The sequence below is a fragment of the Helianthus annuus genome, chromosome 16, assembly GCF_002127325.2.
Source record: "Helianthus annuus cultivar XRQ/B chromosome 16, HanXRQr2.0-SUNRISE, whole genome shotgun sequence".
Taxonomy (NCBI): domain Eukaryota; kingdom Viridiplantae; phylum Streptophyta; class Magnoliopsida; order Asterales; family Asteraceae; genus Helianthus; species Helianthus annuus.
The window spans coordinates 185487657-185512502 of record NC_035448.2 but is presented as its reverse complement, the minus strand read 5'-3'; the positions used below and the strand labels follow the sequence as shown (position 1 = coordinate 185512502).

The window sequence follows — 24846 nt, the reverse complement described above, 5'->3', positions numbered from 1 at the left end:
CTATGATATATTGTGTTGTAAGAGGAAAAAAACTAGCTAGAGATGGCCTTGCAAAATGGGGAGCCATCTAAAGAGCTAATTGATTCTCAAGCTCACTTATTTTCATCTTTATATGATGATGTTAATCCCTTTTAGTTAAGTCCAAGAGCCGTTATGTAATTAGCAGATAGTATGTTTAGTTTGTATTTGTAACTTATGTAAAGTTTAGGGGTAAGATATGTTAACCTAGAACTTGGTAATAGACATGTCGATCTAATTGTGGCATGGGGATCAAAAGAATATTGAGATTAGAATTCAGATTAGGGTTTTAGGTGGCATAAGAGAATGATGATGTTCTTATTATTCGAATTGGTGAAAGATATCGTTGATACATACATACATATATACTTGACGGTTGAATACATAACCGCCACTACTTATAATATAAATTAAACTACATTAATAAATACATTATACTAACTATTATATCTAGCTTATATTCCTTCTAATACCCTCCCGTAAGCTAGATAGCAGCAACATGCAGGAGTCCTTTGAGACGGAGGAAGTTTTTAGGTTGCAGTGCTTTGGTTAGAATGTCTGCAGCTTGATCTTTTGCCGTACAGAATCTGACTTCAACTTCATCTTCCTTAAGAAGATCACGAATGAAATGATACTTCACTCTAATATGTTTGCTTTTTCCATGATAAACAGGGTCTTTAGCTAGACAAATTGTGGATTTGTTGTCACAGAAGATTACCGGTGGGCAATCCATATTCATTTGAAGTTCATTGAGAATTCCCTTTATCCAGAGTGCCTGACATCCAGCCAGCCATTGATAGTGCAATGTATTCAGCTTCGGTTGAAGATAAGGCAACTACCTTTTGCTTTTTTGATTGCCATGCAATTGCTCATGATCCTAAATGAAATACATATCCTGAAGTACTTTTACTATCATCCACATTCCCAACATAATCACTGTCACTAAAACCAACTAATTTCCCTTTACTTCCCTTTGAGTAGATGATTCCATGGTTTATTGTCCCTTTTATGTATCTTAAGATTCTTTTCCCAGATTCCCAGTGACTTCTCTTCGGTTTCTCCATAAACCGGCTTATCTTGCTAACAACAAATATTATATCAGGCCGAGTATTTGTCAAGTACATAAGACATCCCACTAGGCTTCTATATAAATTTTGATCCACCTCATCTTCAGGGTCATTCTTGGATAATCGCTGACCATATTCCATAGGAGTGGAGATTATATTACACCTTTCCATATTGAATTTTTCAAGCAAACCCTTTGCATATTTCTGCTGTGATAATGTAATATTTCCACCTTCATACTTGACCTCCATGCCTAAGAAATAGTACAAAATTCCCAGATCAGATTCCTTCTTCATCGAATCTTTGAGTTGGTTTATCATGTTTAGTGAATCGTTGGCTATTATAAGATCATCAAAATACAGACAGATCACCATCTTCGAGACTTTTGTATTCTTGATAAACAGTGTATGTTCGTATACACATTTCTGATCATCATATAAGTCATCCACTTGTTCCTGTGTAAGAGGTTCCGAATCAGTATATACATCTGCGAGACTTCTTGTTCTTAACTCAACATTTTCTGATGATGATGATGATGAGTCTTCTCCTTCATGATTCTCATTCGGTCCTACTGTTTCTTCGTCACTAAACACGTTATTACCTTGATCGTTATTTTGGGATGTAGAGCTATTATCTTGAACAACTGCTTCCTTCCCCTTCCCCTGACTCGCAACATTTGTATCTGGAAAATTCAATTGAATTTTGTTTCATTCTCATGGCTTTCAGTTCCTTCCCAGTCCTGGCTTTCATCCAAGATTACGTCTCTACTGATGATGGTCTTGTTGGTTATCGGATTATATAGTTTATAAGCTTCACTAGCTTCACTATAACCTATCAAGATTGCTTTCTCCGTTTTATCATCCAATTTTCCACGATGTTGCTTAGGAATATGAGAATATGCCACACATCCAAAAATCCTTAAATGAGCTACATTTGGTTTTCTTCCACTCCATGCTTCTTGAGGAGTCATGTTTTGCACTCCTTTAGTAGTTGCTCGATTTAGGAGATAAGTTGCACATGATACCGCTTCTGCCCAGTAGATATGTGATAGTTTTTTTCATTTTCATCATGCTTCGACTAAGTTCCATGAGAGTTCTATTTTTCCGTTCTGCTACTCCATTTTGCTGGGATGTGTAGCTCATGACCACAATATTCTCCTCCTCGATCCATACGTATAGCCTTTATCTTAAAATCTGCTTGATTTTCTACTAATCTTTTGAAGTTCTTAAACTTTGTTAATGCCTCTGGTTTCAGTTTTAAGAAATAAACCCAAGTTTTCCTTGAGAAATCATCTATAAAGGTGATGAAGTATCTACATCCACCTATAGACGTTGTTCTCATCGGTCCACATATATCAGAATGTACCAGTTGCAGTGGCTTGGTATGTCACACTCCAACCGATGGCGGAAACATCGGGGCGTGGCACTGAGCGAAACAGATTGTCCGGAAGTTTCCATAACAACTATATTTACCAGATATTTAAAGCAACACGTCCCATACCATGTCATAAATGATAATACAATTATTACATAAAAAGATCTAGTCAAATTGTTCTGTTCCGACAACTCAGATTTTTATTACAGACAATTGTTTATTGTTGACCTAGGTCTTTCCTTGCCTCGATTTCACACCAAAGATAGCAATTAAGCATCCTAAGCACCTGTCACATACGTTAAAGTAAAAGTCAATACACATAGTGTAAAGGTGAGCATACAAGTTTAATAATAGCATATAGAGTTCGAAAGCGTTACGCATAACCAGCACGTACACAGTGTAAAATGAGGCATGTTAGTTATCGACATGAACCTATCGATACCAATGATTGCGGGTTGACTGCCCAAGGCAGTTCGCGATACATTCTCACCACTGTGAGCCATGTAGGTAATTGTCCTTAACAACCCCCGAGTGAACGGGTGCTAAGTCCAAACTAATAGTACTACCGTTGCTAAGGCAGGTAGACAGCATTCCATGTGTAAACATAACAAACAAGCATTCATTAAGTCACGTATAACATGCGGTAACGGTTAGCGTTTTAAGTATTGCGTAGTGTGTTCGATGTGATTTAGTATAAGTAACGTATGTAACACCTAAAAGTGCATAAAGCAAAACGGGATCGAGTATACTCACAGCGATTGATGGATTGAAGGGAGCGCTAGAGAGTAGGGTTCGCCTGAATCAGATCGATAGCATAACGACAAGTGGCGCGTAAAACGAAACAAGTGTTGGTGGGTCGAACAGCTGGTCGATCGGATGGTAGTCTGATCAGACAGCTGATCGTGCGAGTGACAGTCCGTTTGGACGGCTGTCCGGTCGGATGGCCGTTCGAATGGATTGTTACTTCCTTTGGGAAAGATGTGTTTGTGTATGATGGCTTGTCTTTTGATGTTTTTGTTGTAGCATTTTGAAAACATAGAAGTACCTTTACCTTTCAGGTCGGTCGATCGGACAGTCGTTCGATCGGCCGGCAACCCGATTGGTTGGGCACTTCAGTGAAAACAAGTTCACAGCAGGTTGTCACTCGATTGGACGGTAGTTCGATCGGGTGGCATCCTTTGTATCTTGAACATGTTGAAAATTTGTTTAAGTGCTGAAGTTTTGAAACATCACATATTTGGGATGGTCGGTCGATCAAGTGGTAGCTCGAACGAATGGCAATCCGTTCGGTGTTCCAAAACTCTTGAGAGTTGATTTGATTTGAAAGTTAAAGTGGGACAAAGGTGCAAGCCGTTCGAATTGGTCAGTCGTTCGGATTGGCTGTTCGATCGGACAGTAGTCCGATCGGACGGCACTCCGTCCTGGTCGACCTATTCGTCTAACACTTGGTTGTCTTGATTGTTTGTCATTTTTATTGAGATGTTGTGATAACGTGCTAAACAACAGAAACCTCGTTAATACTTGGTACTCCTGATCGGACAGGAATCACCCAAATCCGATTAGTAACTGTTCGAGACGGTGTTCCATGTTTAACCCGAAATTGGTGAACCTCGTGGATAGAATCCAGATCTTGGGCCACACAACCACAAGAATGAGTAGTAGGTCTGTACAAGCTCCGTTTCTATCAGTTTTGAAGGCATTGAGTGTAAAAGAGTTGAAAGAAAGTTAGAAAACCATATTTCAATCCTTTTCATTGTGAATATGCTTAGATCTATGAAAGATCTTTGTTTGTTTATGTGGAAATCGGTTAGATCTAAGTTGTTCTTGGTGGGTTGAGGCCAAAACATGAAGTTCTTCAAGAACACATGATGACATCATCCTAGAACACCTTGAATCTTGATGATTTCACGGTTAAAAGTTAAGATTCAAAAGATAGAAAGGTGTAGGAGTGCGTGTAGATTAAGGAAGTACAAGATTTAGGATGAAATCTTACCGGAATCGAGAGAAATCTGAAGAAAAGTGGGAAGAATGAGCTGGTCGGACGTTAGTTGCCAAAAGTAGAAAGAATGATGGTGACAAGGGGTATTTATAGGGTTTCCCAAAGTGGAAAGGGGAGAAGAAAGGCTGATCGATCGGTTAGGCAGGCCGGCCGACTGGCTGGTCGATCGAACTGCAGTTCGATCGGACAGCTGGTCAATCGATTAGCTGCCTGGTCGATCAGTCACTTGGTTTGACGAGTTTTTCTGTTTCGGTTTCGATTGCGATTGCGAGCGATGCGAATGCGATAGAGTTTCCTATTCAAATTACTTTTAATCCCAACTACTATATCTAACATACAAGCATCCTAATTCGCTTGCGTTTAGCGTTTGCGATTCGATTCGATTGCGATTGAGTTTCGATTGCGTTTCGATTGATTTCCACACATTACATAACTAAACACGCACAAGGAACACATAAGGCACACACACACACATATAATTAACCTAGATGCGTATTTCGAGTTGCGAGCGCGATTGCAATAAGCGATAAAGCGATTAAACATGCGATAAATATCGATTATTAACAGATACTCCACATAAAACAACCAACATAAATGATAAAATAGACTAACTACAAGTCAAAGAAGTCAAAACAGGATTGGAGCAAGGAGTGACAGATCGCAATTAGCAATCTTTTCTTCCTTTGACTTCAATCTTGACTTTGACTTTGACTTTCGAAACACGGGGTGTTACATGGTGGCATGCCATGTTGCTTGTTTAGGAAATGACTTTCGAGCATGTTTTCCAAACAAGCACCCTTCACATACACTCTGTGATGATTTGGATGCAGCTTTTGGTAAACCTTTTACAACTTCTTTTTCTCCCATGTTATGCAGAGTCTCGAAGTTTATGTGACCATATCGTCGATGCCACAATACCGAGATGTCTTGAGTCATTACATTGCAAACTCTTGGGGTAACATCATAGTTTAGATTTAAAGGAAACATTTTGTTTCCTGACATTCTAACTGTTCCCATGTGCTTTCCTGTTGGATCTTTGATGACACACTCATGATTATGAAAGTTCACTTCATATCCTTTTTGCACAAGTTGTCCCACGCTTAATAATTTATGTTTTAGGCCTTCGACATAGAAAACATTCGTTACCTTTTTCTCTACTCCTTTCACTTTGATGGCTACATCACCACTTCCTAATACACTGAGCCTCTTGTTGTCTCCGGTTCTTACTTCCTACTTTTCTGATTCATTCAGATTAATAAACAAACTCTTGTTCCCGGTCATATGATTGCTACATCCACTATCTAAATACCAGCAATCCTCTTTCGTTATCTCTTCTACGTTAAAAATCATAAATAGGGTTTCATCGTTCCCTTCTTCCCTCTCATCTTCATGTAATAGAGAATTGTTGCTTTTCTCATTCTCGTCCCCTTTTTGACAAAAACGTGTCATGTGCCCCAGTTTTTGACAATTATAACAGCGGATTTGTCCGCTAAACCTTCCTCTTCTCCTGCCTCTTCCTTTTCCAGTGAAATCAGATCTAAAAAATCTTGATCGAATCTGGTTTTGGCTTTGTATTTGAAATGCCTGTTCGACGGGTACATCATCATACTGTTTCAACCTTAATTCTGAGATTGTAAAATCCCAAGTAACTCTTTCGTGGACATGACTGTTATGTCCTTCGATTCTTCTATGGCTACTACAACCGATTCATATTTCCTTGTTAAACTACGAAGAATTTTTTCAACTATTCGTTGTTCTGTGATGTTTTCTTCATTTAATCGTAATTGATTCACTATAACTGTCATTCTATTGATATATTCTTCTATAGTTTCGCTGTCTTTCATTCGTGAAGAAAAAGTTATTACGTCGTACGACTACCTAATAAGATATCCTATGACTTGTACCACACTGTTCTTATTTCCTGCCATCAACAATTGATTGTTTTGCAACTTCATCAGGAGCCTCAAAGATGGGGAGGGGTCCCACAAAGTACAATGAAGTATGGATGCCTCAGGTATTGTATTCATCGCCATAGGATTGTATCACCTAAACTGTGATTTGGTTTTGTCTTGAATATGTAATGCACAACATATCATCAAGAACTCCCAACTGAGGAGATGTGTAACCCGCAGGAAATGCTTTCTTAGGGATGTAAGCAGGTGTGGTCGGTAGTGGTGAAAATATTTGTTTTTCGATGTCAAACCTCACTATCTTATCACCACCACGAATAGAAGCAATCCAATGAATGTAACCCCTGACTGTTGTTCCTGCTCTATGGTATGATATTAGGAACATTTACTACTAACCACCACCCTCCTCCTGATCCAACCTCTAACACTTGGGCAGTCTTAGGACAAGTTGTCACCACCACTTTATATTGATCACCCATTGCTCCCAAACCAATTGATCGCTTAAAATTTGCATCCCTCTTATATGGTAGTAACTTTGGCAGAATCAACATTTCCCCAGTTTAACAGAAACCTAATAGGTTCATCCTCATAACCAAATTCATATACTGCCTCAAAAAGAACCAACTTGCTCATGACAATAAGATTCTTTAATATGATGAAATTGTTGAATTCGACAAATCTAACCATCGTAGCAGGGTGAGTTCCAGATTCAGACCAATACAAAACCGAATTACGTAACGATGAAGATGGACATATTAAGCCTGATTCACCATACAACAGGTCATTTTATTGGGACTGAGAATGATTTATGTTGATGCACTTTTGTGTGGATGTAGCTAGTGTCAATTCGGTTGGAGACCGAAGTCAACGACGTTCCTCCGTCGGTTCGACTCGACGAACGAGATGCAAATGACGAAGATACAAGAACGACGTGGTCAGATATTTGGATAAAATGACATCATGATGACATCATCATGTTGTCATTGTTTATTACCGAAGTAATTAAGTGATCAAATTAGTTAAGTGAGGTAGTGTGCTAGAAATATGTGTGAAAAATATTTTAACCAAGTCAATTACAAAAACAGTTTCAGGATACGGCTCAGGATATAGAGCTGTATCTATGATCAAACAATGAGCAAAAAAGTAAAGGTTGACACGAGATATACGAGGAAAGCCCTTGATCAATCTAGATCTCCGGCATAAAACCTCGGGAGCTGACAATCGTCGGCTGCCTTATTCTTCTTATTGCTTGAATAACCAGGATACAGTGCAGGATATGGCTCAGATCAATGCTAAGTGGTACAACGATTACAAGTGTTGAGTGTTTGTGCGTAATAGAAAGAAAAAAGAAGTGTGAGTTCGAGAGTAGAGAGTGAAGTGTGTGTTCCTATTGATCTGGCCTTCTATTTATAGTTACAAATAACAAACTAACTCTCCTATTATTCCGGGATGCTGGGAATATTCCATTCTGAACATTGGGGGCTGCTTCTACTTGTTTTCCACGTGCTTATTGACTATAAAACCGGGTCTTCAGCTCATATAACCGTTACAATGTCAATAAAATTGACCAACATCCGATATTCTCGCGAAATATGCCTTTCTTCTATTCTGACCGTTACAAGACCCATTCTTCCACCATCAACATCCATTTTTCAACCACCTTGAGCGAATCTTCAGGTAGACCAAGTCTTTTAACGTTGGTACCTTGCAACCAACGTTTTACAAGCCAATCGTTAGTAATAGTCAGGATACTCCCTCAGGATATTACCAATATCCTGGCCCGATATCCTGATACGGTATCCTGATACGATATCCTGATCCGATATACTGATCATATACAACTAATAAAAAATCAAGATACAAAGTCAGGATATGGGCTCAGAATTTCACCCATAACAGTCATCATAACATCATCAAGTGTATTTTGAAAGCATGCAAGACATCAACTGTCATTCAATGAACATTTGTATATAACTATTGACTTGAACAACACAATTATGGACTATCGACATGAACGAAAACCATGGGACTGTCGATCTTGTCCATTGACGATACATTTAGTGACTATTGATAGATTCATGTGTGTATAGTATAAATACCGTACTAGTGTCATTTGTATAGAGAGCTTGAAAAAGCTAGAGAGAGTGTATATACATATATATATATATATATATAGAGAGAGAGAGAGAGAGAGTTCTAGAGAGCTATTATATTGTATAAATTTGTACCAGAACTCTGTCTGATTGAATACACTAATAGATTAGTCTTCATCATGAATGATAACACGTCGGTAGACAAGGGGTTGCTCATTCCTACTGCGATCAACGTCATCATAGCTTGTGTGATGATGAGTGATAACGTAGTTAAGACCCTCTCGATTGTTTTTCAACCACCCACTTCCATCCATTAGAACAGGGTTGTTGAACACCTTTGATAATTGCTACTAGGATACTAATGAGCTCTGATATCAACTGACGCATGACTGAACTACAATACGTCACGTATCGGGCGAGGCGGAAGCGAAATTATAAACAAGAGAGAGATACCTTCCAAGAGAAAAATGATGTATTATTTAATGACTAAAACAATTACATAAAACCCTCTTTTGTAGGATTTTTTTAGCAATTTGCCATCCATTTGACAACTAAGAAATTAAATATGATAATCGAGAATGTGATAACTAATTAATTACATGAGGTGGTGAGAACTCGTGCTTTCCTTATTATGTAAAGTCAAGTAATATCTCCATATATGAATTTGATTTCAAATTTTATTCAAACTCAAAAGGAGTGATTTTTTTTCTTCACTCTTCTTTTGCATTCCTATTGTTCCATGTACAAATATACCATTCGAAAAATTGGTCTTATATCATGTGTAAAAATGTGAAAATATTCTAATAAATTTAAATGTAAACATACAGAGAGGTTTCCTCACAATATGCATCATGAGATTGCATGAATACATTTGGCAACATCTGAATGGTTAAGTGCTGAACCAGTAAGATGTCTGAATCATCAGTGCTGAACCAGTAAGATGTCTGAATCATCAGTGCTGAACCAGTAAGAGGTATGAACAATTAAGAGCCCGTATAATGCTTAAACGTTCAGAGACAAATGCCCGACCAATTTAGATTAGAGGTCTTAACCATTCAGACTCTGTATAAATCTTAACCATTCAGAGGCAAATGTCTGAACCATTCAGACATCTGCTCGTGAAACAAACAGTCTGAACCATTAAGTGCGGAACCAGTAAAAGGTCTGAACCATTAAAAGTCTCATTAAAAGGTAAACAAACAGCCCCTTAGTCACAAATAAAACATGTGTATATCTCATTGTTTCATTAACAACTCATTGTTAGGTAAAACAACTATTCTTACTAGTTGATGGTGGGGATTCTTTGTTGTTCTATGATAAAAAAACTGTTGGGGAGCAATTGGAGAGGGAAGGGTATTTAGGGAATTTTGGTTGTTGGTTTTATATAGAGCCGGGTGGGGTATCGGTTATGGATAATACTAGCAAGGTGAGGTTTATTATGGTTATAAGGGGAGACTGCTCTGTTGACAAGGTGTGTGTTGCGGATAAAAGGGCTCATAGGCAGTGGATGAAGATCGAGGATCTAAATGGTCTACAGTGGTTATGTATGAAGTATAGAGGTTTGGGATGGCTGCTGGTTGCTGGTTATGGGCTGCTGAGGATGTGGATTAGAGTTTGTGTTGGAGAGCTTCTAGATGGGAATGCTAGAAGTTGTTTTATTGAAGACTTGGGGAAGCTTGGGATGAGAGCTGCGAAGTGAAGACTGAAGGCTTGTTTTGTTTTTTTAGTCTTGATGTATAGGTTTTATTTTGGTTTTTTGGTTATGTTTTTTGGACTGGTTTTTGTTTAGATTGGTTTTGGTTGGTGTATAGTTTAGGCATGGGCCGGGTTTGGTTGACCCATTTTGTTAGGCCCTTTGTTATTGGGGTGGTGTGTTCCTTGGGTTTTATGTCCCGGAAACCTAAACCCTTTTAGGTGTAAATATTTTTTGTTATTAATAAAATTTATGGGAGGTGCCGCCCTCCTTTACCAAAAAAAAAAAAAAAAATTAACTATTCTTACTAGTGGTATCCTAAAGCCTTGCACTTCAATGCATTTCTAATCTTATTCGAGTTCTTTGTTCAACGGAAACTTCTTAATATGAATTAAGCTTATAAAATAAGTTAGTTATAAATATAAAAATGATGGCAACTTTTTTATTGCAGCGAAAAGCATGAAATAAAATAGAATACACCTGATAATTAACGAAAAAAAATCCCTAATAGTGTCCAGCCGAGTTATGAAATATCTAAAGAAATGGTTTCACTAATAGAGATGACAAAAAGGTGGGATGTGTAACATGTCAAGCTAAGTGAGTAAATGGACGGGTTTGGGTTGGGCCCACCAAAAGCACTTCTTTTAGCTTAGTAATAGTGTAACTATTGATTTTGTTACATATGATTAAAACTATATATAAATTAATTTAAGTTGAAAAAAGCAATATAAAATGTCTGAAGTACTTCAATGCAAGTTAGATGACATTTGACCGGTTTAGCTCGTTTCATTAAATGGGTTGTAATTGTCACCTCTAGTTAACCTCTAAAAAAACAGCTAACTTTTCATATTGATGCTCATTCCTGTCTACTAAAGCGTATGTTGTTTTCTAGAACTTAAATTTTGTTAGGTAACTGAAGTTGGTATAAAGATGAGGTAATTCATAGCTCCTAAATTCGAATGTCATGTTTTTAAAAGTCAAAAGATTTGGGAAGTAAATAAAGTAAGTATAGATACAGATAATATGAAGGGTACCCTAATATGAAAATACTAGGCCGCTCAACTTTGTGCACCCATGTAAATCCAGTTCCAATAACTTCCTCAGAGATGGTAGAGATTATTGTGTAAAACATGACAAAAGATACAAATTTGCTTCAATTAAGGTGCATATAAAAGAAAAAGAACTCATGCCTGAATATTATAGATATCTTTTTTTAGGGATATCAAGTTGAACACGTAAAATAGATGTACTAGGTTATGAATCAAGTACATCTCAATCATATCTCTTCACATATTTTTTCTATATCTTGACAAGGGCTGTATATATGTTCACATCATGTCAAATTATCTATGAGATATAGATCGAGAGATTGCATTGTAAGAAAAAAAAAATAAAAAAAAAAAATAAAAAAAAATAAAAAAATAAAAAAAAGAAGGAAAACTAGCTAGAGATGGCATTGCAAAATGGTGAGCTATCTAAAGAGTTACTTGACTCTCAAGCTCACATGTGGAATCATCTATTCGGCTTTATAAACTCCATGTCACTTAAATGTGCAGTTCAGCTACAAAAACCCGATATCCTTAGTCACCATGGTTCACCAATGTTGCTTTTCCGAGTTAGTCGAAACCCTTAACATAAACCAGGAAAGAACTCTTTTTGTCTATCGGCTTGAGCGCGTCCTTTTTCACTTGGTTTCTTTGTGAAACATAGTGTATTGACCACACCCAGAGGCAATGATGAGGAGGGTGGAGAAGGCTATTTACTAACTCCTGCTTCTCGATTGCTTTTAAAGGAAGAGACACTAAGTGTTAGGCCCTTTTTGCTATCCATGTTGGATCCAATGCTGATGGATCCATGGCAACACTTGAGCAAATGGTTCCAAAACGATGATGTCACCCTCGTTCACACAACCTATGGGAGGATGTTATGGAATCTTGCATGCCAAGAGAATAATCTTAATCAGTTCTTCAATGAAGCGATGGCCAGCAATGCAAGGCTTGTTACAAGTGTCGTTCTTGAACATTGTGGGGGTGTTTTTGAAGGGTTAGATGGGTCTTTTGCCAAAGGTATCGCCAAAGCTTTCCGCAAAATTAGTTGCACAAGTTTTGATCTTCCTCACGTAGTTGATGGTTTGGTTGGAAATAAAAACTTGAGTTATGTTGGTGGAGACATGTTTAAAGCCATTCCTAAAGCTGATGCACTTTTGATGATATCATTAGTTTTTTTTTTTTTTTTTTGAAAATTTATTTCACTCTTTTTATGTATTCTATAAAAGAATAGTGGATTTTACATGAGTGGAGTGATGAAAAATGTGTGAAGATACTGAAGCAATGCAAGGAAGCAATTCCAAACAAGGAAACTAGAGGAAAATTAATCATCATAGACATGGTCGTGAAGGTTCATGAAGGAGAGAAAGATTTACTTGAGACAACTTTTCTTTGATATGCTTATGGCGACTTTGGCAACAAGAAGAGAGAGGTTCGATTAACATTGGGCAAAGCTCTTCATTGGTGCCGGCTTTAGTGATTACAAAATAACTCCATTTTTGGGGTTAAGATCTCTTATTGAAGTTTATTCCTAGTTAAGTTACATTGCTTTCTGTACGATGTAATTGTTGGTGATCTGTGACACCTCGGAAATTAATGGTGAATGATATGGAAACACATGTCCGATTAACTCTCAAATATATGTTGGACGAGGGGGGCCATTTTGATGAATATATGGAAGATGGATAGTGGAGGAATCAAACATGTCAAAATGGCAACAAGAAACATTATATTATCCCAAGTTATTTTTAAAATGATATGCCAAATTGTATCAAACACTTTTGAAAAGATTTTCAAGAACAGTCGTGTATTTAACAGTAAAAACTGGCGTATTTTCAAAAGACTAAGCGCGGGTTATATAGCAAATACGAAATAGGTTAGAGCTGCTCGATCTAGGCGATTTGGAATTTGCAACTCCACGAAAGACCTATTAGTCTCAAGTCTCATTTTATTATATTTGGTCCGCCTGTGGCAACTTCTTGTTGCAGCTAATTAATGTAAGAACTAAGAATTGTAGGTCCCTTTTCGCGGTGGATAACGAACCTAAACCTTGTTATACAAACCTACTAGCGAGTGCGGAATCCAAGCTAGTAAGCAAACTGAGATGAAACAAGTATAGAAACAAACACACAAGAGTTCACCGATTAACACCACTGTATTAATACGTATGAAGGTTCCGGTTACAAGCACAATGTTTACAAACAGTTTGCAAACTCTCAAAGTGTGTGTGTGTGAGTTTCGGACAGAATGCTCTCAACTCTCTAACTTTCTGTCTCTCTAAGTGTGCATCTCTCACACTACACTGCATGGGTATATATACCCAGCCCAAGATGTCTGGTCCGAAGGATCCGATAGATGGTCCGAAGGATCATCTTTCGGATATAGTGCTTTCGAAGGATCAGCAAGGACCTCGAAGGATGATCCTTCGAGGTCTAACATTCGAATCATATCTTTCGATCACCTCGAAGGATCAACAGTATCCTTCGAGGCTATCCTTCGATTCAGACAAACATATTACAACTTATTGGCCAAGTCAAACTAGGAGGATAGTTGACTTGGTCAACTTAGGACATCGTTTACATATAGACCGAATACAGACAAAGTACAGACACAAGTGCACCAACAAGAATAAACATGATAATTAACAAAAATAATTGGTGACAGTGTACAGCTTGAGTTTTCTTCTTTTTTTTTTTTTTTTTTTTGAACGGCGTGGTGACAGTGTACAGCTTGAGTTGTGGAACATTTATAAATATTGTCACTGATAGAGATGACAAAACAGGCATGGGTTATGTAACAGGTCAAAATAAGTGCGACTAAAATAATTGATTAAATATGACTAAAAACTATATATATTATAAGTATAACTAGAATTTTCCGACCCCCGCTTTGCGGGGAACCCCAATTTCTTTACAAAAGTTTAGCTGACCCATCGACGTCCAAAATCATGCGATCGTATTTTATAGTTTTTTCGATATGTTAAAGGTGCCGAGAGCACATCAAAAAAGCACATCAAAATCATTAACACTAAACCATCGTTACAAAGTAAAGGAGCACACAGAAAGTGGGGGTGTGTTGTTCTTGAGACGAAGCAGATCAATCACCTATCACCGACTCTTAACATTCATAACCCTACGCAAACGACGACCATGTGCAGATACACATTTTAATAAGAACTAAACTTTGTTGAACGCTTGCCAAAGGCCCCTCTCGGATTCATTTTGGTACACAATGTTAGTAAGCCGGTAAACATAAGTGAAAACCATAACATGTGGAATGGGGAACAATTAAAAGGCTAACTGCAACCTAGGGCCTGCAATTTGGGACCTGCGAAGTAGAAGAATACACCTTTGTTAAACCAGAAATAGGAGAGTTTAGTGTGGATAGGTAACATTAAACAATACATGTTCTCACAAAATACCTGCAAGCATAATGCAAATTAATAAATCATATATTTGAATAATACTTTTTTTGTCTGTTATCACAAAATGATTTGCCCAACAAAAGCTATTTGAATAATAATTGTTATACTATTGCCCAGCACACAGTTATTTTTTCCATTGTTGGCTTGCCTCATACGAACCAAATTAAACTTTGACATGTGGTAACTCTAGTAACTTAGCACCCACAAAGTAGAAGAAAGCACACTCAATAGCAAAAGAAGGAACTTTTGAGGCAATTATAATAAAGTTGATAAAAAAAAAGAATCTGATGACAACATAAATAACTAACTCTAATACAATTATGTTGCATAAACTGATCAATCATGTAACTGCCCAAAAAATTACCTTCAAGCATTATACCATCATATTGTTTATGGCAACCAAAAACGCCACATCAAACGTTGGAACTGATGATATACTTTGTTTCGAGGAAGATTCTACCAAGTTACCTTGAAAACATACGACAATCAGTATACTAAGTTCTTTATGAAATATACAAAATAAAATGGTATGGATTTAATCACATTTTCAATACTAACTTCTACTAGCATGCTTGACCTTTAACCTGTATGACCTTTAACCTGTATGACCCAGTCAACACATCATTTCCACTTGATGTGAAATCCAAGTCGGTCCTTCACATAGAAATGGCCGAGAAAAATCTCTTTCTCAAACGGGTTAACCTTTCTTGCTTTAGCGTCTCACATATTTACATTTTAAATTGCGTTTATAAGTTATTGACTCATCTCTTCTGGAATTGCTAAAGGTCTTCCTAATGTTTTGTTCACAGAGATATGCACTTAATAGCATCTACTACTACATTTCCCATTACTATTTTGGTGTTTTATCAACAACTTTTTTATGGCTCTTTGACACTATAATACATGTTTGCCCCCAATCTTATCTTTCTCTAAATACCATTACTTTATTGTAGCGGTCTCATAGTTTTCTAGACACATGTTGTTGCCTATCCATGTCTCCACCTCCTTGGGATATTTTTCACATTTTCCTAACTACCTAACTGCATTCTAACTTGATGGACTACTGATACGAACTGGCTTGATAATATGGACTGTAATTAGAAGAAACAAATAGAAGAGTCTATATTTGAGAGGTAGATAAACTTTCTCATGACTCATGGTTTACTTTCTAGAGGTAAACCAACAACCCTGTTGTTGCAAATCAATTTTCGAATAAAGCATACAAAGAATTACAACTTTAAAGTCCTATATATATTGAATATAGTTAAATCCTGATACTTATAGAAGTAACTTTTCCTCAGGTGTATTCACAATTAATTGATTAAGCATGCTCTAAATAAAAAAAAAAACTTATCGAATAACTTCCATGATAATTATAATCACTAACTCGGGGCTTATCAAACCCGATTCATGCAAACTAATTTATGTGCCCCCATGCGGCCACACCCACCCTATAATACACATAGATTTACAATCCTGAAGTCGTATTTATAAGGTGTAAAAAAAACCCTGGCACCTCCTATCTGTTGCAAGGTGAATGTTAGATGAAAAGCGTACACAACTGTAGAATCTAAAATCAACCCAAGTGAGACCTAAAGTGCCAGATCTTCTACAAAAATCTGGAAATAGGATTGCAAAAATAGAAAGCGCCATACCTCAAATTGTAAATATTCATCCAAAACTAATTAAAATTCAAGCCCTAATTGCAGAAGTAAAGCTGAAGATTTACCATAAACTAACTGAAATCCGAGCCCAAATAGCTGAAACATACCTGTTGGAGCCCTAATTTCAAATGAAAGCATCAAGCGTGATCATCGGAATCGAAATTGAAGGGAGGGACGACGACGTGTGGACGTAGCAGTCGTAGACAGAGAGAAGAGGGAGGAAGCGGAGGACGTCGTGGGATGCGGTGGAACTGGATTACGTGGGTTACCCTTTTGTAAACGATGTTTCTTCACGGCGTTAGTACTGTAGCTAAGAACCTACGGCAAATGTTATTATAGATAATTTCATTTGATTAAAACAATATAAAACGTTTAGCTAGAAGGCATTTGGCCAGTTTAACCCGTTTAGTTATAAGCTACTTAATTATAGGGTACCTCTTTGACCCATCATCAAACAAATAGAATCCGAACTGACCAGCTTCATATAAATGAGTTGAAACTGTCTGTTTGCCACCTCTATCAACCCCCAAAAAACCGCTAACTGTTTCATACCGATGCTCATTCCTGTCTGCTAAAGCAAATGTTGTTTTCTAGAGCTTGAAATTTTGTTAGGTAACTGAAGTTGGTATAAAGAAGAGGTAACGATGAAAATACTGAACCACCAAAACATGCCAACTGTTCAGCCTGATGCTCATTTAGTCATTGATAGCTCCTAAATTTAAATGTCATGTTTCTATAAGTCGAAAGATTTGTTAAGTAAACAAAGCTGGTGTCGATACAGATAATATGAACATACTTGGCCCCACAACTTTTTGAACTCACGTAACGCCAGTTCCAATAACTTCCTCAAAGATAGCAGAGGAGATTATTGTGCAAAACATGACAAAAGATACAAATTTGCCTCAATTAAGGTGCATACAAAAGAGAGAACTCACCGAATATTTTAGATATTTTTTTTGTCTGCAAACATAACATATATTAGTTATTGTATATTAGATACATTATAAAAATATGTAGTAAAGTATGAATCGTGTTAAATTTATATATCTCTATATCCTCATTAGAGAAATTACATCCATTAATTGATATATAGTATTAATCCATAACATCATGAGTAATAGTAATGTTTGTCTTTGTTAACTTTGGTCACGTGACTTCTTCAGTTCAACACTTTTAGTCCCCCATAAATTGGGAAAAAAATGTTACTTATATATTAATTTGAGTAAACTGCCAAAATCGTTCCTAAGGTTTGAGCATGTTTGTCATTTTTATCCAAAACAATTTTTTTGTACAATATAGATCTTCACGTTTGGCACAAAAAAACTGTTTAGATGAAAATGACAAGTATACCCAAACCTTAGGGACGATTTTGGCAATTTACTATATTAATTTTAAACATACTAATGAATAATAATTACTGTGTTTCCTTTTTTATTTTCTTTTCATTGTAAACATTAGAGTATTTTTTAATTAATTTTGTATTTTGGTTTTTAATAATTTTGCTACAAAAATTAAATGAGGTTAGTTTTTCTATTAATTTTTATCTACGTTTTTTCTTCAACTTTGTCGTCGTTCGATTGATATTTAGTATGGTGTTTGGTGGTAACATTTGGTCCCTCGGGTTTTTTTTACTTCTTCGACTTTCTAATACGTGTCGGTATAAATTCGACTTCGTCTACTTTTTACGTCACATGAGTTACTACTTGTTATTACCATTTAAGCTTTTATTAGACGGTAAAATAGTATAAACAAATTTCGTGTAAAACATTTTAAAGATAAGTTTTTTAACCTATTGATTGAAGATGAGGAAACAAAGATCAAGTTGAACACGTAAAATAGATGTACTAGGTTATGATCAAGTACATCTTAATCATATCTCTCCACATTTTTTGTTTATCTATTGACAAGGGATGTACACTTCATGCCAAATTAATTATCTATGATATATTGTGTTGTAAGAGGAAAAAAACTAGCTAGAGATGGCCTTGCAAAATGGGGAGCCATCTAAAGAGCTAATTGATTCTCAAGCTCACTTATTTTCATCTTTATATGATGATGTTAATCCCTTTTAGTTAAGTCCAAGAGCCGTTATGTAATTAGCAGATAGTATGTTTAGTTTGTATTTGTAACTTATGTAAAGTTTAGGGGTAAGATATGTTAACCTAGAACTTGGTAATAGACATGTCGATCTAATTGTGGCATGGGGATCAAAAGAATATTGAGATTAGAATTCAGATTAGGGTTTTAGGTGGCATAAGAGAATGATGATGTTCTTATTATTCGAATTGGTGAAAGATATCGTTGATACATACATACATACATATATACTTGACGGTTGAATACATAACCGCCACTACTTATAATATAAATTAAACTACATTAATAAATACATTATACTAACTATTATATCTAGCTTATATTCCTTCTAATACCCTCCCGTAAGCTAGATAGCAGCAACATGCAGGAGTCCTTTGAGACGGAGGAAGTTTTTAGGTTGCAGTGCTTTGGTTAGAATGTCTGCAGCTTGATCTTTTGCCGTACAGAATCTGACTTCAACTTCATCTTCCTTAAGAAGATCACGAATGAAATGATACTTCACTCTAATATGTTTGCTTTTTCCATGATAAACAGGGTCTTTAGCTAGACAAATTGTGGATTTGTTGTCACAGAAGATTACCGGTGGGCAATCCATATTCATTTGAAGTTCATTGAGAATTCCCTTTATCCAGAGTGCCTGACATCCAGCCAGCCATTGATAGTGCAATGTATTCAGCTTCGGTTGAAGATAAGGCAACTACCTTTTGCTTTTTTGATTGCCATGCAATTGCTCATGATCCTAAATGAAATACATATCCTGAAGTACTTTTACTATCATCCACATTCCCAACATTGTAGGTCCCTTTTCTCGGAGGATCGAGAACAACCTAAACCTTGTTATACTAACCCACTAGCGAGTGCGGAATCCAAGCTAGTAGGCAAACCGGGATGAAGCAAGAACAAACACAAGAACACACAAAGTTCACCGATTAACACCACTGTATTAATACGTATGAAGGTTTACGGTTACAAGCACAAGGTTTACAATCTGTTTGCAAACTCTCTAAAGTGTGTGTGTGTGTGTGTTTTCCAGCAGAGTTTCTCTAACTCTCTATGTGTGCATCTGCTTCACACTTACACACTGCATGGGTATTTATACCCATACATAGCAGGTCTGGTCGAAGGACTCGATAGATGGTCCGAAGGATCATCTATCGATGACAGGGAGCTCGAACGATCAGCATGGACATCGAAGGATCATCCTTCGATGTCTAATGGTTGAACCATGGTCGAACCATATCTTTCGAGCACCTCGAAGGATCAGTTGAATCCTTCGAGGCTATCCTTCGATCCAGACAACATCATGTTGTCCAAGTCAAACTAGGAGGATAGTTGACTTGGTCAACTTACAGACTGACTTAGGACATCGTTTTCATACAGACCGAACACAGACAAAGTACAGACACAAGTGCACCAACAAACTCCCCCTTGGCTGTAGCTTTGTCTTGATCTTGTTTTGATCTTCTATAGATGTAGACCTGTCTTGAACTTCGACGGTCTTTGGTCTTTGAGTTTCCAAAACTCTGATGTCCTTTTAAGTCTTCATAGTCGGAGGATCTTCAAAGTCTTCACGTCTTGAAAGCAGAGAGTGTATCAACAAACTACCCGTATTGTGTAGGAAGTGTGTTGACAAACTCCCCCTTAACATAAGCTCCCCCTTGAGTTATGCTCGTGAAATACTTTAACTTTATGAAGTGAGATCCTTGTGGTGTTGATAATGGTCAGCGGCAACTCGATCATCTTCATCAGTTGAGTGCCTTCACGTTGTGTCTTCATCCCGAAGCTTGTCATCGACCATGTTCTCCTAGCCTTTAGAATCTGCACATGCAAGAAATCTAAACGCGTAATGAGAACAACTGCTTGGAATAGTTAGTATAACCAAGAGACACACGAATGACCATGTCATAATCAAACACCGTCCGACAGTTTGAAAGTTTAATAAATTTGTCAATTTAAGTCTTTAACTTTCAAAACTTGCAAAGTTCGACCGTTTATGAAGATTTAGTCAATTCGGTTTTCGTTCAGGTTTCAGGTAACGAAGACTCGAGCTCCAACATCGTACGATCGAAAATAAAGCAGAAATAAAATCTTTTTGGCTTTTATAAAGTTTATATTAAAACAAGCCTAAAATCTTTTTGGTATTTTTGAAATTAAAAGACAACAATTTAAAAATCCTTTGAGTGTTATCAAACGACATCACCGCTAATGTCGTGCTGATATGCACCAAACGACGAAACTGTTTAAAAGAAATAATAAAAGAGTTAAGCAGTAAATAAATAAATATATACAAACATTCTTTTTGCGAGTTTCGAGGGTAAGAGAATCATATCAGTGTACGGTCATGCCAAAACACTCTTGTGGTTCAGTTAGTTAACATTAAGATAAGCATCCTATAACAATTATCGGTATTGTTGTCCACTTAAGCTCAACTTATCAGATGTAATCATGGCGAGGGGATACGTTAAGGTATGATTTATACTTACCGACCGGTGTTCATCCACATCACGACACATTCCCGTATCAAGGTATGCACGAGAGTTCATCTTACCGGTGAGTATACCGATTATCATCTGTTTGACCGTATAAATTGTGAGATACTCACTTATTTTGATTGAAAACAAGTCCTTTGTGATATAATCACTTATTGATGAGGAACTTGATTTTCGTATGCATGAGGGCACAGGTGCAAGTCCGTGAACAGGTCAGTACTTCCGTACAGCAGAGAGACGAACTTGACACCCGGATAAATGTGATATTTTATCACTTATTTGATTTGGACATGTGATTGTTTATCACTTATTGAGGTCGAATGCAGTATGCAATATGTACACGTATGTATAGTATCATGGACGATCTAGACTTGCGTCCCCGTTATTTTTCGGTAAAAGATACAACCATGATACCCAGATGATAAGCAGCATAAAGACCGAATATCTCAGAACCTCGGCAATCTATCAAACGAAATTTCGGTACTAAGACCATATGCCAATGAATGGTTCCCACCTGGTCTTCAGTCGATTAAGATTTATATCACCCTGCACACTTTAAAATGATTGTGAGCCTACCGATACATCTTATATAGAGCTGCTTATCGTTTTGCATTTAAGGTTTAAAGAGGTTAGGATAGACCACTGATGTACTATCATTTTCTCTTTTGCTCTCCAGGAAACTCATTTTTGTTTTTCTATTGTTTTTTTTTTTGAAATTTTTCGATGTTTTTGGATTTTCAGATTTTCGGATTTACTCCCCCTAAAATCAACAAACTAAGATAAATTTAAAAACACACAAAGATATTTACAAAAATGATTTTCCGATGTTGGTTTTACTCTTGCTTGACCTTAATGCCATTTACCAATAATAAGAAGTCAAATCTAGATTTGTCAAAAGCTTTGGTAAATAAGTCGGCACGTTGGTCATCGGTGTGGACCTTAACAACATCGATTAGCCTTTTCTCAAAGCAATCACGTATGAAGTGATATTTGATTTCGATGTGTTTGGTCTTTGAATGCTGCACAGGATTTTTAGTGATATCTAAAGCAGCAGAATTATCAACGTATATAGGAGTAGTTAGAAATTCAAAACCGTAGTCCCGCAATTGTTGTTGGATCCAGAGAACTTGTGAACAACAACTTGAGGCAGCAATGTATTCAGCTTCGCATGTTGATGTAGCGACACACGTCTGCTTCTTGCACTGCCATGTGACTAGGCGATTTCCTAAAAACTGACATCCAGCCGTTGTGGATTTGCCGTCGATTTTACATCCGCCAAAATCAGAATCACTGAATGCGACTAAGTCAAAGTTATTATCCCTAGGATACCACAGACCGGTGTCGGGGTAAGCCTTCAAATAACGAAAAATCCTTTTGACAGCTGCAAGATGTGAGGCCTTCGGGTTGACTTGATATCTGGCGAGCAGGCACGTTGGGTACATTATATCTGGCCTTGATGCTGTGAGGTACATAAGGGATCCGATCATCGCGCGATAGTATGAAGGGCTAACAGGTTCACCCTTCAAGTCAGGAGTTATTCCGTGATTAGTGGGCAATGGGGTACCAATGGGCGTTGCATCGGACATCTGGAACCGGCTCAAGATGTCTCCAACATATTTAGTCTGATGGATGAATATCCCAGACTCCGTCTGTTGCACTTGCAGGCCCAAAAAGAAATTCATTTCCCCCATAGCACTCATCTCGAACTTATCCTGCATGATGCGCTCGAAATTCCTGCACAAAACATCATTAGTAGAACCAAAAATAATATCATCAACATATACCTGTACCAGAAGAAGATCTCCATCTTGTTCTTTGATGAAGAGAGTACAATCGATAAGACCTCTTCGAAAACCGTTCTCCAGCAGATATGTAGATAAGGTTGCATACCAAGCTCGTGGCGCTTGATGAAGACCATAGAGAGCTTTGTTGAGCAACCAAACCCGATCGGGATGGACAGGATCTTCAAAACCTGGAGGCTGTTCGACATATACTTCTTCTTCAACCACACCATGTAGAAATGCACTTTTGACGTCCATCTGGTAAACCTTGAATCCTTTGAATGAGGCATAAGCCAGAAAGATCCGAATAGCTTCCAGACGTGCAACAGGTGCATAGACTTCGTTGTAGTCGATCCCCTCTATCTGACGAAAACCTTGAACGACTAAACGAGCTTTGTTCCGAATAACCACTCCACGGTCGTCTTTCTTGCATTTGAAGACCCATCGAGTGCCAATCTTCTTGTAATTCTCAGGCTTTTCAACAAGCTTCCAAACACCCAGCTTGTGAAATTGCTGCAATTCTTCTTGCATGGCTTCAACCCAAGCACTGTCTTTCAATGCTTCTTTCCACGACTTTGGTTCTTCTTGTGACACGTAACACGCGAAGGACCAGTCATTCTGTTGGCCAGATTCTCTTATAGCTGAATACAAACCAGCATTCCGGTTGTTTCTCAGCTGATTACGCGTCTGCACACCGCGATGGACATCTCCTATGATATTCTGCTGGGGATGGGTATCGTGAATCCTCATTTCAGGATTATCCGGTACACGAGTATTGATACCCAAATTATTCAGATTAAGATCAACAACCAACTCCACACCAGTAATGTGGGTAGAAGTGGATGCATTCCCTTCAGCAGTATCTATATTCTGCGTATGAGGTGTATCTACAGAAGCACCTTGAACAGGAGCAGCTGGAGCTGAAGATCCTTCGGCTGCATCAAGATATTCATCATCTTCAGAAGAGTCATTATAATCAGCAGCATCTTCAAAAACCTCATTTTGAACCATATTGTTGACTGACGAAGAAGCTTGAGGGTCAACAACAATAGGTCTAACCAATGGCGAGACAGCAGCGTTGTCACTTTCCAACAACATTCGAGCCGCTGCTGATTCTTCGTCAAAGGTTGGCAGATTGAAGGAGTCAAATAGCCCATCATAATCGAACATCCACGGATCACCCGGAGCCCTAACAGGACTCGTGTACCTTTGAACCCTAACTTCGCTCCATAGCTCAATCTTTTTGGTAGCTAAATTCCAAACACGAAAATTCGGAGTTGCATATCCAAGGAAGAAACCCTCGATAGCTCTTGCACCAAACTTTCCATCCGGCTCAATCATAGTACACGGAGCACCAAACGGTTCAAGGTAAGAAAGATCCGGTTTCCTTCTCTGAAGGAGTTCGAAGCAAGTCTTGCCATGTCTCTTTACTGTAAGAACTCTGTTCAACGTGTAGCAAGCAGCCGATACAGCCTCTCCCCAGAATTGAATAGGGAGTTCCGACTCTACTAACATTGTTCTTGCAGTTTCAATAATAGTCCGATTCTTCCTCTCAGCGACACCATTTTGTTGTGGAGTATAACGAGAACTGTACTCATGAAGAATGCCTTTAGAAGTACAAAACTCATCCATAACTTGATTCTTGAATTCAGTTCCATTGTCGCTTCTGATCCTTTTCACTTTCAACGTATAGAGATTTTCCAACATTGTAAGAAGATCCTTGAGGATGCCAGGAGTTTCACTCTTGTGTGCCATAAAAGATACCCAAGAAAATCTAGAGTAGTCATCAGTAACTACTAAACAATAAGCATCACCAAACGTTGTCTTGTGCTTCATAGGTCCAAAAAGGTCCATATGAAGACGTTCGAGAGGCATGCTGACGGTGTTGATTTTCTTCAAAGGGTGAGACTTCTTTGTTTGCTTCCCCTTTTGGCACGAGACACAGATATCTTGTAGATGAAAGCTTCTAACAGGCACACCATTCACAAGATTATTTTTCACCAAATGGTTCATCTTTCTCAAGTGAATGTGTCCCATTCTTCTGTGCCAAGATATAGACTCCTTTTCTGTGGCTTTTGAGACAAAACAAGTGACTTGTGCAGATGTTGTAATCGCCTGGCTCATGTCGAGAATATAAAGATCATTAACTCTCGGAGCCGATAAGAGAACCCATTCTTGTGGAATTTTGAATCC

General features: G+C 37.7%; 1 long non-coding RNA gene and 1 pseudogene across 1 annotated transcript; one reads left to right on the top strand and one right to left on the bottom strand.

Moving 5' to 3' along the window:
• Positions 1-11602: 11602 nt before the first annotated feature.
• Positions 11603-12733, top strand: LOC110920183 (annotated as a pseudogene).
• A 1399-nt stretch (positions 12734-14132) lies between these two features.
• LOC110918646 lies at positions 14133-16594 on the bottom strand. The gene is made up of 3 exons (XR_002581476.2): positions 16394-16594; positions 14987-15090; positions 14133-14525 (listed from the first exon to the last, which is right to left on the bottom strand). It is a non-coding gene; the product is annotated as an uncharacterized LOC110918646 (long non-coding RNA).
• Between the last annotated feature and the right edge of the window lie 8252 nt (positions 16595-24846).